Source organism: Nycticebus coucang, chromosome 1, assembly GCF_027406575.1.
Source record: "Nycticebus coucang isolate mNycCou1 chromosome 1, mNycCou1.pri, whole genome shotgun sequence".
In the NCBI taxonomy this organism is placed as follows: Eukaryota; Metazoa; Chordata; class Mammalia; order Primates; family Lorisidae; genus Nycticebus; species Nycticebus coucang.
Genome location: NC_069780.1, coordinates 149,255,054 through 149,274,612, shown reverse-complemented (window position 1 = coordinate 149,274,612; position 19,559 = coordinate 149,255,054). Strand labels below are relative to the sequence as shown.

General features: G+C 38.2%; 1 protein-coding gene and 1 pseudogene across 2 annotated transcripts in view; both read left to right on the top strand.

Annotated features, from left to right (window-relative positions):
- Positions 1-19,559, top strand: part of RAB3C (RAB3C, member RAS oncogene family) — a 279,798-nt gene that overhangs the window by 77,781 nt on the left and 182,458 nt on the right. The gene's annotated exons all lie outside the window — the stretch shown is intronic.
- On the top strand, positions 5,664-5,949 carry LOC128587836 (general transcription factor IIH subunit 5-like; annotated as a pseudogene).

The following is a 19,559-nucleotide window of genomic DNA, read 5'->3' as shown; positions in this document are numbered from 1 at the left end:
GGGAAGATACTACATTATATAGGTAGTACCTGATGTCTACTGGTTTTTGTAGAAAATGTGTGAGTTTGATCTAAGGAAAAATTTTTGTATACAAATTTGGTAGCAATTTTTTTCAGTTGCAATAATCTTTCTAGTTATTTTTTTTTAAGAATGAAAAATAGCTATGGTATATGTATACCATGGAATACTATTCAGCCATTAAAAGAGATGGAGACTTAACATCTTTTGTATTAACCTGGATGGAGGTGGAATACATTCTTCTTAGTAAAGCATCATAAGAATGGAGAAGTGAGAATCCAATGTACTCAATTCTAATATGAAGCCAATAGATGATCTAATACAAGGGGAGGGGATAGAGGAATGAGGGATCAGAGACCAGGAAAGGGAGGGGGATGGGTTACAGTATATGGCACACCTTTTGGGGGCGGGACACAATTATCCCTGAGATAAAGCCCACTTGGTCCTGATGGCTTATTTGTTTATTTTTGCTGTGCTGTTGAATTCAGTTTGCTGGAATTTTATTGAGGATTTTTGCATCTGCTACATATATTCATAAAGAATGTTAGTCTATAGTTTTCTTTCTTTCTTTCTTTCTTTTTTTTTTTTTTTTTCAGTTTTTGGCAGCAGCCAGGTCTGAAGCCGCCACCTCTGGTATATGGGGCCTGTGCCCTATTCTGAGCCACAGGAGCCGCCTGGTCTACAGTTTTCTTTTTATGTTACGTCCTTTTCTAGCTTTGGTATCAAGGTGACACTAGCTTCATAGAATGGGTTAGGGAAATTTTCCTCCTTACTATATGGAATATTTTTTTAGTGATGAAGGGGCTGCAATTCCCCACTGGCTATTATGAATGAGATTCACCCCTCTTGTGCTGCTGGTGCCTTTCCAGTGTCCAATTACCTGAATGTGCCATACTCGCTTGCTATGAAGCCACGGATTGGGATCTTCCCTGCTAGAGGACCCTCCCTAGTCCGATAGTGTGGCTTTCCAGGGGGAGGGGTGCTCCCCCAGATCTCTGCATCTCAAACATCCCCCCCATGTTCTTTCATCAGTTCTGCCCATGGGGACTCCCTTGCCTCCTGAGTCCAGCTCCCAAATCTTCCCTTTGGATCTCCCAACAACCTGCTCAAGACTGGGAGGCAGAGGGTCTGGCCTGCATGTCTAACCTACTGGTGTGCCTCTTATAGGAAGTGCCAGTGGGTGGAGCTTCCAAACTGCATACTCTAGGTCTACTGCAGGTCTTCAAGGGGAAAGGTGTGGGCCCCACTGTCTGTGGAAGGTCAACTAGAGGACGTGCCAGCTGGGGAGAGGTATCCATTCACCAAATTCTCAACTCAAATGGCCCTCCTGGCTGCAATTGGTGGGGGAGAGGGAGGATAAATGGAAGAAAGCCACCCGTTAGCCTCTCAGGTCACTCTCCTTGGAGGGCACCTTGCATGGAATGTCCAAGCTGTGGATCAGGTAAGTTCTCTCCACAATTCTATGGTTGCTGTAGTGCTTGGGCTCATGGGGGTGCAAAAGCTTCCAAGTAAGCTTAGTAGCTTGGTGATCAATGAAGGAGTGTGGGAAAGAGGAAGGGATCCCTCCTCATCCCTACACTGGGCTCTGAGCCTCTCTGGGTTTGATCCTCACCAATATATTTTTTTTCTTCCTTTTTCCTCTTCCTTCTCTGCTTCACAATTTTTCTCCATTGAGGTCCCCAGCAGACTGTAGTACTTCCTCTGAACTATACCTGAGCTCTTTGTCCTTTTTCCCTTCTCCTTTATCTGAAACCCTTCTTTGCCTCCAGGATGGTCTGGTAAACAATGTCTTTGCTCAGCCATCTTGCCCCCTAGTTATTTCTTTTAAGTTGTTCTACTGAGAAATTAGCTGCTATAGGCCTAACCTTATCAGAATACTTCAAAGCTTGGGCCCCGCCAGGAAATAGAATAGTGTTTGTTATTCCCAAAGAATGGTACTAGTAATTTCAAACAGAAATGGTACAAAAAGTGGTCCAGTAAATGCTCTTGAACTTATGTGCTTTCATTTCGTTCTTATTTGATTAATTTCTTGATAGATTCTTATTTTGGAAAAATCATCTTCTCAGTGCAAGTACTGAGACTGCTTCTCCTCGCCGAGTCAGTCAATCTCTGTATTACTCATTTATATCTTCATGGTAGAATCCTATTGCCTTCCATAAATGTATTTTAAAATCAATAAAAGGATAAACAAAGGAGATTTAATTTTATTTCATGCATTTAGGAATAGACCTTTGATAAGCTTATTTTCTCTGAAACCTCATGAAGTCATGTAATACTACACTTCGAGAATTTTTCTTTTCTTTTTTTTTTTTTTTTTTTTTGAGACAGAGTCTTACTCTGTTGCCCTGGGTTGATTGCTGTGGCATCATCATAGCTCACAGCAACTTCAAACTCTTGGGCTTGAGCAATTCTTTTGCCTCAGCCTCCCAAGTAGCTGGGACTACAGGTGCCTGCCACAATGCCAGGCTAGTTTTTCTGTTTTTAGTAGATATAGAGTCTCTTTCTCTCTCCTGCTTAGGCTGGTCTCAAACTCCTGGGCTCAAGCAATCCACTCATTTTGGCCTCCAAAAGTGCTAGGATTATGCAAATGAGCTACCACACCCAACTATAAATTTTAGAATGAAGAAGTTCATGGGAAATCTGCATATGTACTGGGGACCACGAAGGCCAACACCCTTCACTAAATTCTTGAGAGATACAAAGAACCTTTTAAATTGTTGCATTGCAAATTCTTCTGTTTTCTCAGTAGATTTTTATGAAAAGATGATGGGCTATACTATATTTTAATTAAGCTGCTTTTGGCAGGTTCCAACACATGGAGTGAGAGGGTGAAATAATAAGTAGGCAGCTATGATTATTTGGTTAGGGATTGTGTAGTGTCATATTTATTGTCCTTGAGGAAATCAGTACAGCACAATATAATTGAATTCACTTTATTATGATTGTAAGTGCATGTTTCCTCACATCAGCTATGCTTTATCCATTTGCAATTGTACCAAAAATATTTAAAGCATTATCTGCTTGTAAATTGTTATTAACAGAAAAGGTGAACAAGCTATGACTGTGTGAGTAGCCTGCAGTGTGTGTCTCTACTTCTGCTGAGCGTTTAAGTTACAGGTGTACTGAAAACCACTGTGAGGGACAAAACAGTCGTTCTCAAACTTGAGTATGAATGATAATCACCTGGGGCACTTGGTAAACTATAAGATCCTTAAGCTTTACTCCCACAGATTCTGATTGTAGAGGACCAAGGCAGGCAGGTATAAGAAACTGAGTTTCTAACAAGCTCCCAGATGATGCTGGTCCACATACCAAAGCCTTTGGAGCATCACACTAGGCCAACCAGGTAGCTATATTTTGAGGCAGGGATGCATGTCATACACATGGCAGATATTTAAGTGAAAAGTCAGTGGAAGGCCTGAGCTGAGGTAGGAGCAGGAAGGCTTGCATTTTCCCCAGAAAGAAACTGCAACTTCTCTGAAGACAGACGATGAAGCTAATTACATGGGAGCTGACTCAGAGGATAATGGAGATGATTTATGGTGCTGCAAAACTGAACAGAGACATGAAAATAGCAGCAAAGGGATGACGAACATGGAACGTCAGACCAAAGATTTGTGTGATTGAATCTGCACCTTTTAGCATTTTGTTCCAGGGAAACAAACAATTGCCATTAGTATTAGAAAACAAAATTATCTGATGCTTCAGGCATCCTCAAACTTTTTAAACAGGGGGCCAATTCACTGTCCCTCAGATCATTGAAGGGCCGGACTATAATTTAAAAAAACAAACAAACAAACAAAAAACTATGAACAAATTCCTATGCACACTGCACATATCTTATTTTGAAGTAAAAAAACAAAACAGGAACAAATACAATCACACTGCCTCATGTGGCCCGTGGGCCGCAGTTTGAGGACTCCTGCGACTGTGTGATGTGTAAATGCATCATTGTGATAGTTGTGGCAGATGCTCTGGGTTGCTATCCCAATATCCTTTCACCCTCCTCTTTATCAACAGAACTACAATATTGATTGGGAACAAATGAGAATTGGTTTTATACAATGGCACTAACACTGGGGTATATTTTATTGCATGTAGCTGTATGCCCAGTTGCAAAGTTTGATTTCTTAGCTGTCTTTACAGAGATGTAGATCTACATGACTGAGTTCTCGCAAGTGAAACAGTACCAGAGGTCTGCTATGCAGGCTTCCGAGAATCCTATTGTCTTCCTGACTTAAAGAAAGCAAAGGGAAAACATAGCTGTATTGCGTCCATGCTATGGCTTCATTCTCTTCCTGGGATGTGGCTGTGAGGGCCGGATGTGGAGGAGTCATCCTTGAAAGCAGCAAGACCAAAGCCAAATAGAAGACAGAGAGAACCCAGGACCTTCCCACCAGCCCTGGGCTGCTTACCCTAAATTTCTGTTGCCTAAGAAAAGTAGTATATTCATATAGGTAAGCAGCTGCTTTTGTGTGCATGTTATATGGAGCCAAAAAATTCCTAACAGATAAAATACATTTCATACTAACAATTTGCTATATCTCAGCCACTTCTCTAAGAATTTCATATGTATTATATCATTTAATGCTCACAACAACTCCATTCGGTATATTGTTCCATATTACCAAAACCTTCGAAGGATAATCCTTAGCATTTTAAAAATAAACTTTTAATAATTCCAGGGTAAATTTTCTTGGGTATATTTGAATTGTATTTATTTTAACCCTGCCTAACCCCTCTCCTAGTCTCTCAACACTTACTTTACAGTGATAATATTCCATGCATATTATATGGATTTTTTAATTATCAGTCTTCCTCTTCTATTGGGCATAAAATCGGTGAAACTTATTTTAAAAGAAACAGTTTTGATTCCTGTAACATGGATGCAGACTATGGAGAGAGACTGGCTTAAGTAGAAATAGCCCCATTGTAGGTGCTGTCAGAATATAACATAGTTTACCCAGGCATGTCCTGAAATTACTGTTATAGTCTAGTGGTGCAATTTCATTGTTTTTTATTGCAATTGCATATATTAACAGTCTGACTGTGCTGAGTCATCTTTCCTCCTTTCCTCTTTAGAGAAAAATGATTAGAACATTAAGTGAAACAAATTGACTTGAATCTCAGATATAAATAAAGGGAGAAATTAGCTTGCAAAGAAATGGCTCACACTATCTAGAATTTATTTGCAGCTTGAATGTGGGGGTAGGAGGTTAGGATCATAGGAAACAAATTGAGAATCTAGTTTTAAATTGGACTTTAACACCAGATTGAAATTCTAGTTAATTATCTTCAAAATAACTTAAATTTCTTTGGCAGTTAGTGATCCACAAAATCATTATTAAAATTCAACTAACAGTTTTAATAACTCCCACACCCTAGTACCCAATAAGGAGAGGATGGTAAGACTTTACAAAATCATACCTTCTGAGTCTACATTAAAACATATAGTTATGAGACATAATCAGAGTTAAGTCATAGGGTCATTAAATCTTAGAGACCTCTGAGTATCTAGTTTAATATATTAATACTAGTTCACAAATGAAAACACTGTAGCTAGCATGCTGTTGGTAACGCCCAGACCCAGCTGGTCTGTGTGTAGAGCACTCCTGAGGTTATCAGAACCTTCTCACTGGGGAAAGATGGTCAATGTGTTGAAGGGAGTGCTTATATAACATGATCCTGCCATGAAGCAGTTTCTGTTGTACTTGGGTGAGTCCAAAGCCCTGGAGAAGAAGTTCACAACTCAAGATATTGATGAAACTCACATCTTTGTAATAGAGTTGGTTAATGTTCTCCAGGAGGACATTAATAGAGGAATTAATGGACTAAAATGCTTCTTTTTCAATACTAGAAATACTAGATATTGACCACTTAAAAATTATAAGTAACAAATGTGGACAACTTACCACTCAGTATTTTATGTGACTGGTGAGACTTAGAGGATTGCTTAGGAGCCTACTATAGGAAAGACTAAGGGATCATTTGTCCAGAAGAAAGAGCTCCTGAACTGATTTTGTTGTACCCTAGATTAAAAAAAAAAGAAAGAAAGAAAGCAAAAAACTTTAACAATTGACTGAAAAGGAAGGAAGGAAGGGAGAAAGAAAGGAAGGAAATGAGGCCCCAAGAGGTGGAAGTCAGCCCTGATAGTGTCTAAACCAGAACGAGAATTAGGGATTCCGGCTTCTCAGTTTTAATATTTTTTCTTTCATAGATGGGGAGACTTAAACAACAGACATTTCTTTCTTATGGTTCTGAAGGCTTAGAAGTCCAAGGTCAGCCTGCTAGGTTACCAGCTGGTTCAGTACTTGGAGAGTGTTCTCTTCCTGGGCTATAGTTGCATGTGGCCATCTTTTTGCATTTCCTTAGATAACAGGGAGAGAGAGGAAGCGTCTCTTCTAAATAGGGTGTTAATCCCATCTTTAGAGATCCATCTTTATGACCTAATTACCTCCCAGAGGCTTCATCTCCAAATACTATTACACTGGGAATTAGGACTTCCACATGTGAATTTGGGAGGGGGCATAATTTAGTCAATAGCAAATTGCTTAGTATTTTTTCCCACAATCTGTCTCACAATGTGAGACTTAATTATGTGAATAATTTTTTAACTGTGGTTAACAAGCAACTGATGACTTTCAAATGTATCCTTAGTTGCTATTGAAATCAAATCCCCATCCCAAATGGGGATGGGATCACATATGGTATCATTTCCCCTTGAACAAAATAGAAAAAATTCCTCTGTTGAGATACAACCCCATGTTCATACAGCCTGCTGCCCAGACCAAACCAGACCACACCCAGGGACTAACATGGCATGAGTAATCGTGAAGAGCACAGAGGGATAGGCTCAGATCACAACTTGCCAACAACCTCCCTTAGCCCCAAATATAAAACAAAACTAATGGTAATGGTATAAAGGCAAGTTCCAAGGTCAGCCACTGCCTTAGGTGCACTGGTACAGCTGGGGTCACATGCCAGCTCCATTGATGACTAGTTTTTAAATAGACCTTGAACAAATCAATTATTTTCTCTATGCCTTGGTTTTTTTCATCTGTAAAACAGATCTGACAATACTAACTCCATAGAGTTAAAAGGATTAAATGAATGTCACATGTAAGTGTGATCCCTGGTTGGTGGTATCACTGGAATCTGTCACGATTCTAAACATTACCCAAACAGGCAGGACCAAGGCCCAAGCCAACCCAAAAGTCCTCACCCAGTAGTCATCACAGATGAACTCTTCAAATTTCTTTTCCTTAGCCAATGTTTTTGGTAAGGGTTGATTTGGAGACTTCTGAATAGTTTACGTTTTTTTTTTTTTTTTTTTTCTTTTCCACATTCTCTTTTGTTTTGAACATCAGGAGAAGAGGCAGCACTCAACCATTTTCACCATCCGCATTACTATTTTCCCACTGATGCACAGGTCTGAAAATCAGCTTCATGCCTCACTCCGTAGTCTCAGAACTGGTTTTTTGGAAGGGAGGGGGACAATCATTGAAACCTTTGGAGAATCTTATAATAGCTATTGTCCTTTCCTTTTCCACCAACACTACTACCACACCCATATCCAAACAATAGACATATAATTTTAGAGGCCTTAGCACCACCCCCATGCCTATTCATAGGCACTTTGGAAAAGTCAGCAGTGCTGAAGCACTCTCTTCTATGCCTACATACACGTCTTAAAATAAGGATGTTTTCCAAAGGATAGATTTTTTAAAAAAATTTAAAGCCTTGGCTCAGATATAATTTAAAAAAAAAAATTGCAAAAAGACATAAGTGATTTGTGCTCAACATCTAAGGAAAAGACACATTTCTCTTCAACTATCATTCCCTTTTTGGTGATTTTGGACTTCCTAAGCTATGCTGAATGTGATAATATTTTATGCCAAATCTCTCTCAAGAATCTGCCAAATTTCAAAGCAAGGTTATATAAGTATTTGTTTCCAGCATAAAAAGTTAGGATGCACATAAAAACATGCTTTAAAAATGTGAAAATGTTGTTGAAGACAAATTATGTATCTATCACCTCAAACTCCAGATAATATAGAACTACAGCTCTTATTTGTTTCAACTGTCTGGCTGATGTGTAACTGTTGAAGTAAGTTAAACCGAGGCCTTATGCCCGCTGGAGGTGATAGGTGGAGCATTTTTTATTATACTGACAATGTTAGAGAGCCTGACCTTCTTCAAGGTCAAGATCAGAAATCATGATCTCATTTTCACCACTAACTGCTCAGTCCAACCTTGATCTGCTGATTTACAGGGTTCACTCCATGTGTCATACCTAGTCAATGTGAAATGACATCTATGATATGTACTCACATCAAAGCCCTGACCACCATACATTTCTCAGGTGAGCATTTGAAGCAGAAGAGATCTGGATACTTGTTTCTATATAAGCAAATCTCTATAGGACCCACTTTATTCTTCTTTCAAGAGGCCAGGTTGCATCCCTTACTGCTGAGAGCTCATTCATTCCTCATTCTGTTCTTCCTCATGATTCACCATCAGTGAGCAACTGATTGATGATATGTGGTTTCTTTTCTCAAAGATAATAATAATTGTCAAAGGCCAGAGATGTATCAATACCAGGCACTAATCTAGGTGCCTTCTAATCTTTTTTTTTTAATTCTCACAACAACTTCTTATTGCAGGTTCCCTTATTGCCTCCTACCTTTGGCCCTCAAAGCAAGACTCATAGCCTTCAGCCAAGACACCAACACACCATCCCCTCTTTGAAAGATGAAGAAATGGCAGATCAGGAAAGTTCAGTAACTTGCTCAAGGTTGCACACCTGGCCAGAGGCAGAAAGGGGATTCAAAACAGAGGCTGCCTGGTTCCAGAGCCAGTGCAAATAGTGACTCTATGTCTCTACTACTGGAGCACAGCAATACATACTTCTATTTAGGGCCCCATGGTGACTTGCTTTTAAGCCAGTGAGTGCTCTGAGAAAACCCAACCCACTTAATTTTTGGTAATGCCCTGTGGTTCTTCTCTCCTTCATCAGCCACATTCATAAGCTGGGGAAAGATTAAACTATGTAGAATGGAAATTCTGCTTCTATTCAGTTACTTAGTTGTTCTAGGGTTTACTTTTCTCCCTAACGGTATTCCAAGGATGCATGTTAGTATTTAATTTTAGTAAATGTATCAGGTTCTTGGAGTTGGGATTTTTTTTATGGGGTACAGGAATAGGAAGGATCACTAAAATACAATAAAAACCACGGGAAGTGTTTATTGTGTTGTAGACATTAGGCAAGGCACTCTGCCTTGAGAAACCTATTTACTGGATAGCCAGGTTTGGTAGAACACACAACCCTTAAAACTTGTTCTGTTAGTGGCTCCTGCCCTGTTCCTGTGTGGTATTTTTGTAGGCCCCATGTATTCCCTGATTAGTTTTCAGTATTCAAGTAATTTCACTTTCAGGTATTAGAAAGTCCAGCCTGATACAAAACAAAATTTGCTTTGGAGACTCAATTCAAAATTTCTCCCTCCATCAAACTTGATCCAATTTGGAAAACTGTAAGAGAGGAAGTGGGGGTGGTTTCTTTCTTCTCCACAAACCAGTTGTGTATATATTATTTCCAGTCCTTACGACAATCCCTTAAAGTAGGCTTGACTATTCCCACTTTGTAAAAACTAAAACTGCATTTTATTGAATTTGACCCAGGGATGAACGATTTTAAAGCAGATGGTTTCCACTGCCTATGTTACCTCTCAACATTCTGATTACTCGTATGGTTAGTAGATATTTGTGGCATAGAATTTGGTTCTCTTAAATGACGTTTCTAAATGAAAGAGGATCAGACATTTCAATTATGTCTAGATACTTTTTGTTTATTTGCATGTTTGGCAAGGTACAAGGATGTCACATCCTGAATGGGTCTCTCATAACTCAGAAGTATTTGGGGCTAATGCAAAGGGTGGGCCGTGACCTCTGCCGTAAAATGCAGATACTTCATCCAGCACTGGCATGAACACAAGAAACATATAATCAAAGAAATATGTTCTGTATATAGAAACTTTTTGTAGATGACATAAATCAATGAATTGTTGAAGTCCACTAAGTTGATTAGGGAGCCAGTCAGTGATAGTCCAGGCGAGTGTTAGGATAGATAACAATAGTTAAGTTTGGAAAGATTCAGAGCGTTAGCATTTTTCAGAATACAATCCTACTCTTAACAAATATTTGATGGAATCTAGACAGAGAATATATAAATGATACCAGATAAAGTAAGAGCAGAATTAAAAGTGAAGTAATGTCAGGTAATGTGATGTGTATTATTTAGTGAGAGTGATGAGTGTTCTATGTGAACCATCCCTGTGAATATTATGCAAAGATTTAGACTTTAAGGCATAATGTCCCTCACTCTCTAAGAAATAATGTTAGAGCTTGGCTTGTTGCTTCATCTTTTCAAAGTATATATTAATGTGCTTTTTAGTGATTACAGGATTCCTGGGCTTCAAATTGAAAGCTAAAAATTATGGTCAGATATAAACCACTTTCTAATGGTTGCTACTTGTATGTTTTTTTTTTCCTTTCTCCTACACAAAAGAAAACAGTGAGGAATGCTGCCTACTGGCTTAATCTACATGAAAAATGTCTGGATGACAGTGAAAAAGGCCTGCCCAGCTACAAATGGAAGTAATACAGGAGGCTATGTGGTCACTGCAACACAAAAATGCAACATTTAACACTATAGTTTCTAATAGCATGAAGTTCAACATACCTGTGTTAAGATGCTTTACATTGAATAAAACGGTGTATTATAAATGTGTAGAGATCTTTCTCATGGGTTACAATGTGTTAGAAAATGTGGAAGTGCATTGAAATTTTAGATAGATTTCTCTTGCATTGGTATTTAGGAATTTGAACTCTCTTTGAATTTATAGTAAGTATTGAGATGAAATACACACATAAAGAAATAAAGCCCTTTATCACCTGAAGTCTAACTCAATTCTGAGTCTCATGCTAAACAACCCCCAGCACCATCGCTTTGTACACCTCCATTTGTTTTCCTGAGACTCACAGAATCCCTCTAAACGCATTCCCCAGAACTAGTGGTGAATCCAGCACCTTCAGGATCACATTGAGGGTCTGAAGTCAAACCTAAATGTCTATGGCTGTTGTGAGCACATGCCCTCTCACGAAGTAGCCCTCTCCTGCTCACCCCAGGCCAGGTGTGCTTCTATCACATACCTGTCTCAGGCTCCAAACCAAACTTCCTAAAAGAAAGACTTTTTTATGAAAATGTCTTTGTGTCCATCTCATAGTCCCTTCCTTTACTCTCTTTGAGACTAAATTTCACACAGCATTAAATAGATCTCTAAAAGAGAGAAGCATTTTTTTTTCTCCAAACCTAATTTTCTTCATCTCTGTCCATGCTTCTTTGGCTAGACCTTACTTAACTTCCATCCCTAAAATAACGCTTTTCACTTAAACACTTTTAAGATTTCTTTGTAACGATACAGTCTAAAATTTCTGTATATCACAATTTAAGTTTTCTGTTTCTATCTCCCATCTGCTATTCAGATTTTTCTTCCCAGCAGAAACCCTAGCCGTTGCTTCATTTCCACACATGGCAGGCGTTCAAGCCCAGCAAATGCAGTCACAGCTATGCTGAGATGGGGGAGAAATGGCTTCGCAGCACACTGCCAGGGTCTCCCACCAGAGGCCATTTGTCTTTTCTACTCTTTCTTTATTTTTTTATTTTTATTTATTTATTTTTTTTTTAGCTTTTTAGAAAATGACTGCTAAAAGAAAGTCTCAAAACCCAAGTCAGTAGCACCTCTGATCATTGTTGTACAAACCATCAGATTTGATCATTTAAGATTTAGGAAGGATTTCTATTAAAGATATTTCTCACAGTGCCCCCGAGGTTAATGCTTCTCTTGGGCTTGGCCTGATTCTCACTCAGCCTTCCAGTTTCCTCCTCCAGTGACTTCTGTGCTGACTTCAGCTTTCCCCTCCAGGGGGTTCTTTGGGGTGGATTTCTTACCATTCTGCTCAAGCCTAAGTATTTCAGCATGTATCCAGCTGGACCTGGGATTTCTTTCGTGTTCTGGCCGTGGGGCACTGTGGAAGGACAGGCCTTTCCGCACACAGCTCTTTGCTCTGCAAGGCAGCTTACTCTAGTCGGCATTCTGCCTTTAGACTCATTTCTAAGAAAAATTTCCTCTGCTCCAAAAGCTCCAGGGGACATAAGTCATTCTTCCGGAGGGGTACTCTGAAACCTCCCTGTCAAGGACCAAGGAAATTCCATAACCATTTGACAACTTTCTCTCTAAACTCTAAAGAACCTATTACCACCCTGAATTCTCAGCCCTTGCTAGAACCAGACTGGCAGGAGCTGAGAATTCCGACTGGGTGGCAGGTGGGGCTCATCTTGGCAGAACTGGGTTTTGCTCTTCCCCTCTGCCAGTCTGTAGAGATGACCCAGCACCTTGTGGAAAAACAGTGACATCTATTTTTCTCAGCTTTGGTAACCCAGCTGAAGTTCCATAAAGGACATTTTAATTTTATTTCATTTTACATTCCATTTTGTTTTCTTTAGCCACACAGATTTTTTTTAAAACGGTTTATGTGCTCAAAGATATTAATGTTTTTTATGGCTTCTAGATTTTATGTTTGCTTAGAAAATAGCCTTTCTGGCTGTAACTGGGGCTTTGTAACAAAGTACCCAAAACTGGGTGGCTTGAACAACAGATATTTATTGTCTCACAATAAATAGAGAAGTCTCTTTGTACACCTCCATTTGTTTTCCTGAGACTCACCGGATCCCTCTAAACGCATTCCCCAGAACTAGTGGTGAATCCAGCACCTTCAGGATCACATTGAGGGTCTGGAATTACGGTGTTGGCAGGGCCATGCTCCCTCCCCAGGCTTTCAGGAAACTTCTCCTCCAGGCCTGTCACTAGTTCCTGTCAGTTCATTGGCCATTGGCAACATAACACCAATCTTCACCTGGTGTTCACCCTGTGTGCGTGTCTGTGTCTAAATGTCTCTTCCTAAGGACACCAGTTACCTTGGATTAAGGGCCCAGCCTACTTCAGTGTGACATCATTCTAACTGAACTAATGACATCTATAACAACCACATTTCCAAATAAAGTCACGTTTGTGCAATGGGGACTAGGACTTAGTCCTATGAATTGGGGGTAGTGGGGGAGAGTTGAAACAACACATAACATACTCCAATGTTTATTGAAACTTCCCCAACTGCCTCTAGGACTTTCAGAGAGCTAGCTAACTGGATCATTTTTGTACTTTTGCTTTTTTTTTTTTAAATTTTTCTCATCTCTGGTCCACCTGAAATTTACTTTAGTCTGAGGAATAAGATAGGGGTAAGGATGCATCTCTATATTTTACTAAAAGGGTAGTGCTAATTAAAACACATCTTATCCAGTATATTAGTCTACCTAGAGCCTGACAAAATGCTTGATACTAAGTAAAGTATTGATATGAAATTGTCAATAAATGTCCTTAAAATTGAATCAAATCACTTATCAGAAAATTGAATTATGTTTATAACTAAATGAAAGTTTATCTATTTGACCTGATGGATGCTTGTAGAAATTTGATCACAGGTAGTGAAGAAATTCTACAGAAGTGACAAAGTCTATAGTGTCAGTGATTGAAAGGGACATTGAGTAAAAGGAACACTAGCATATTCTTTTTATTGGAAGAAACAAGCAAACAAGAGGACAAGGTTATGACCTAGAATTAAAGATTAATTTGTAGAATTATTTTTACTGGGAGGTAGTAGCTAGATTATTTAAGGGGGGTGTATGTGTGTTTCAACATACACATGTGGGGCAAGGGAAGAAGCCTAGAAGAACCATGGAGGCTCCTGAAAAATATAAGCAACATTTCAAAGCAATGATAGTAAATCATTGTTTCAGATCCATTCTAAATCTTAATTTTTAAAGAATCCCATTTGTGGTGCTAAATTCGTAAGTATTTATTTTTCATATAAGATGAAAGTTATAAAAAAAACATTGAAAACTAAGTTTTGATCACTATTAATGAAGCTTATACGGGTCCATGTTTGACATTTGAGAGCATCTAGGTATGTTCTTGGACATTATTCTACAAATAGCAGAAACTTTATGGTATAATTTATACTCATGTTCAAATTGATTAAAGATATTCGTTTTTATTTTAAAGGTAGCATATGGAGCTAAGCAGGTGATTGGTTAGCTTTCTTAAATGAAGATGTTTCATGTGACAAGAAGATAAAATAAATTACTGACTTCTTCAGGAAAATGATTATGAAAAAGATATGTCAAAAGGTCATCTCTGAGCAAAAGCATTTTCTTTTTATCGTTTTTTTTTTGTATTTTAACACAATATTCTCTGCATGTTTCAGAGAAAAGTATTAATGTGCTAGGAACTATGGTAGCTTTTGGAAATAAATGCTTCTTATATTACTAGCAAATATTTTGCCTACCTCTGCCTGAGAGATTTATTGTAAACTAAATAAAATTTTAAATGCAGCCATTCTCTATTTTTTCTACATTTATCTTAACAGTACCTTAACTTCAAGTGATTTCAATTCCAATATAATTGTAACTTCTTTTTATTTATTTTATTTTTTTGTAACTTCTTTTTAAAAAGTGTAGCATTGTATGAATCATGCCAAGTTCCTTTATCATTGACTCAAAGAGGTTATTCGGATAAAAAAAGAATCTTCTGCTGCCTTTGCTGGGTGTGGGTATAAATAGAAAAACCACATATAACCAAGAGAAAGGCTATTATGTTGTGTTTCCAAATAAGCCTTTTTCCCCACTTCCAGCTTAGAGAACATTGCCATTTTAGATTTTGGCTAATATACGCTTCCTGACCTGATAGACTTTAAGCTGGTTATATCTGGTCCTTTCCAATCTTTCTACCCCAATCACCCAAACCAGAACAAAGAGATATGACGTCAGGTGCTGTGAACAAGGACCCAGTGTGGTTGCGTAAGCACAGAGACAGTCTGGGGTGGAGGAAAGGGGGAGACAGTGTGAGATGTTACATAGAAGGAGAAGCAGCGAGAGTTAAGTGATGTAAGGACAGATAATGAGGGGTTCTGTGAATGTCAAGGTCCAGGACGTGGGACATGGCTCATTTTCTTTCTGGGTTTCAATAGGTTCCTTGATCACTGTGGGACTCATTTCACAATTTGAACTTGATATTCTTTATAGCCCCTTTCATCTCCAAGTTTTTCCAACTGCGACTGACTCCCTTGAAAGAGGAGTCTTTGTTCTGATGGTGGACACAGTATTTGGAGCATTTCAATCTCAGTAATTTTGAGGCAGACAGTTCTGTTACAGCATGAGTTTATGTTCTTATCTAGAACATGTTAGTTCCCCGGATTGTGAACTTTAACCTTATGGTTTCCCATATGGAACGAAACACTCAGGTTCTTATAGTCTCACTGCATGCTATTTGGTGGTGGTGGTTGTAGTTGTTTTTTGCTGACCAAAAGCAATTTTCCTTTTTAATACATTTCTGGTACCTATCTCCCTGAAAAGAATGCCTTTGGATGGCCTTTATTTTATTGGAATGTTGCTGTTCTTTGGTTCAAAAGTCAGAATCAGAACCAGAGAACCCAAATGGAATTAATTAGCAAACTCGTGCAGGCTTGTACTTGCACGCTGAAACAAGCAGAGACAATGTTTTCCTCAGAGGCAGTGAACAGCAAATACATTCTTCAGGAAATGTTATGTTTGACTTTCACTCCACAAATGTGTGCTGAGCACATCCTTTTAGAGGTTCAGTTTGTCAGCAGATTTTTGTGCCTTTCTATTTTTGCTTGTTTCTTTGGGAATTAAAAATTTTTCCATCTGAATATTTTACATGGTTGTTACACACCTTTATACCTGAAAGTAATGGGGAAAATTAGCCTTCCTTATGAAAGGTAGGGAGGAAAATATGTCACTATATCATAACAAGTGAAAGAATCAAAGAAATGGAAGGAGTCATTTAATTTTTGAACAAGGGTTCAGAAGTTTCCCATTTAAGGAAAATGGGACACCCCATAAAAAATACTAACAGTTTAGCTACTTGTCATCTGCCCATTGGACTTTCGTTTGCAATCTTAGCATTTGAAGAAATAGTTAACTTTGCAGAAAGTGTTTCAAGGAGAAATACTTATAATACCTAAAAACCAGATGATGAATGATTAAGAAAGCTGTACATTTTGAATGTGGCATTATTGAAATGAATGGTGAAAATAAAAAGACCTAGATGCTGATATATTGTAAAATGAAATAAAACTAAAAAATAAACTAAATAAATAACTGCTAAGCAACTAATTGAGAATAAATATGAGAGTTATTCCCTATATTAGTTTCCTATTACTGTTGTAAAAACTTACCACACAGTTCTTGCTTAAAACAACACAGATTTGTGATCTTACAGTTCTCAGGGTTAGAAGTCCAGGGTCAGTCTTCCACCATTGGTTTTGCTGGACTGAAGTCAGGTCAGGTGCTGGCAGGGCTTCCTTCCTGGGTGGCTTAGCAGATAAACAGCTCCCTTCCCTTTTCCTGCCTGTGGAGCCTCCCGGCATTCCCAGGTGCATGGCTCTTCCTCCCTTCATCATCACATCTCCGTCTCCTCTGACCTTCTTCTGTCCGTCTTACAAGAATTTGTGATCACTCTGGGACCATTCAGATAATCCAGGATCATCTTCCCATCTCAATATCCTTAACTTAATCACATTTTCTAAATTCATTTTGCCCTATAAATTAACACATTCACAAGTTTAGGGGATTTGTATGTGGACATCACCAGAGGGCTGTTGTTCAGTTTATCATAACCTTTTGCTTCACTCCACTGTTTAAAAGGCAATGACATAAATCTTAAGGAGATAAAGGCTAATTTTTTTAAATGTCATAAATTTTTTTAAATGTCATAAGAGAGAAGTGGGGGAAATGTTCCTGAGGGGAATGTGTGCTCTTTACATAAACATAGTTTATATCATGACTTGCTTGTTTCTAATCCTTAAGGCAGGTCAAAAATATCAGAAATGAAATTACCTTGCAGCTCAATTCACAATTGCCAAGTCAGGGAAGCATCCCAAATGCACATCAACCCATGAATGGTTTAACAAACTGTGGCATATATATACCATGGAGTACTATTCAGCCATAAGAAAAGATGAAGACTTTACCTCTTTTATGTTTACCTGGATGGAGTTGAAACACGTTCTTCTTAGTAAAGTATCACAAGAATGGAAAAGCAGATATCCAATGTACTCAGTGCTAATATGAAGCCAGTAGATGATCCAATACATGCCCACACAAAAGCAAAACTCAATTCAGTTTGAGATGAGGAAAGGAGAAGGAGGAAGTGGGGAAGAGGAGGGCGGGGGTTGGTGTGCTCCCACTTAGTGGGCACAGTGTGGGGTACAGTATATGGTACACTTCCCAGGGTGGGGCACAACTACAAGTTCAAACATTGTAACCTAATTCTTTGTACCCTCGAATTAACTTGAAATTAAAAAAAAGAAGACTTTCCTAAAGCATTATTATTTACAAACAGTTGTTAAGACTATTTCAGAAATACTGAGAAAGCCCAAAGGCTATATTAATGAAGTTTAAATTCTTAGTAAATGGAGCTACATGCTTTGTGAAGCATTACTAGTATATTAGGAAGTATAAGGAAGGGTGTTTAAATGAATGGAAGTATTTAAGATCACTTCAGGATTACCTTTCCATGAGTCTATATATTTTCTCAAAATTTGGGGGCATATTCACCATATTCATAATGGTTTATAAGTTTGCAAAGTTATAATACAAAGGACTATGTTGTTAACTGATAATGTCCTCTACTCTGTGGTCTTGTACATCATTACACATGTAACGAATAGTTTCTCTTTGTTCTTACTGAATTGTCTTTATTATCATACCTTCAGCCTACTTTGAGAAACAGCTATTTGGCATTTATTGTTTCATATACATATATATGTGTATGAAAACAATATAAATGGAATAAGACATCATCTCTGGATATATAAATGTTGTGTATATATATGTTGTGTAGGCATTATGTGTGTATATGATGTTTTTGAGGACACTGTTTATTAGGCTGCACAGTGTCCTTTCTCTGAGGATCCACCAGAGGAATTGTTTTCTGATCTCAAGATCAGGAAGATATGTGATTCTCATGAGTAAGTTTTATTATTTTATGACCCACACCTGAATATTCTATATCTTTACACAATTTATAGATTCTTTGCACTGGCTGCAAAAATGCATAGAGACAAATTTATGCCCACTTTGATAAATTTTAAATTCCTAAAATATGCACTTTGGGTAATTATTTAATTTTAAGTTCCTGGTTTCATTCATCTTAGATTTTTTTTTCTTCCTAGAATGCATTTTCCTATTTTTTTCTTCCTAGAATGAATTTTTTATTACTTTCCTGTTTAAAAATAAATTTATCTTTGTTTTATACTTTTCGTAAGCCAGTTAGAATAATTTTTGGTTATATCTGCATATAAACATAGAGGTGAACAAACATACTTTGCCATCTTCTGTTTATTTTTTATTTCCAATTAATATGTGGGTACAAATTTTTAGGTTACAGTGTTCCCACTTCCAAAGTAAAGTGCAAGTTGTAGAAGAGCCCTTCACCCCAGGGGTGTGTTGATACCCTTGTATTATGCACATTAGCTGAGATCCCACCAAATGCCTTCCCTCCTCCCTCCAATCACCTTTCCTCTCCTCTCCCCTTTGCCATCTTTTTACTAGGATGATGTATTAGTTTCCTATTGCTGCTGTAACAGATTACCACAAACTTCATGGCTAAAAAAACCACAAATGTATAGATGTTCTCTCTCATTTGTGATTTAACTTTCCATGATTTCATTTACCCATGATCCACTGTGGTTCAAAATTATTAAATGGAACATTCCAGAAAAAAAAAAACCCTTATGTTTAAATTGCACACAATTCTGAATAGTAAGATGAAACACTGCACCATCCGCCTCCAGATGCTTGTGCTGAAATATAATCGGAGGGAAACTAGACTGGAGGCAGGAAGACCAGTTAGGTGATGCTGCTGTAATCCAGGTAATGAGTGATGATAGTCCGAATTAAGTTAATAGCATCAGATAAGGCAAGAAATGGAATAATTTGAGGCAGGGTAGAGAAGATAAAAATAACATCATGGTAGCTTTAAGGTACCCTACAGAGTCAAGGCAGAAAAGGAAAAATGAAGGACAAGAGGGGCTTATTGGGGAGAAGCAACAGGAACAAGGAATTAGAGGTCTGGATAAAGTGGAAAAACAGATGTAGTAAGTTGACAGTGTGAGAAAGTGAAGTACATGGATGAGGAGAATAGGGGAGGGCTCATTTTATGAATTTCATAGAGATGCCCAATGCATGACCATGAGAGTGGTCATATGGCCTGGACTGGGAGGAGAAGATCAATGGTGACTCAGAGATCAAATAATGGAGGGGCTGGTGAGTTAAATGAATCATCTCTGGAGACACTATTACAAGGAGTAAAACTTGAGGGTGGGAAGAGATTGTGTACTTTATTTCA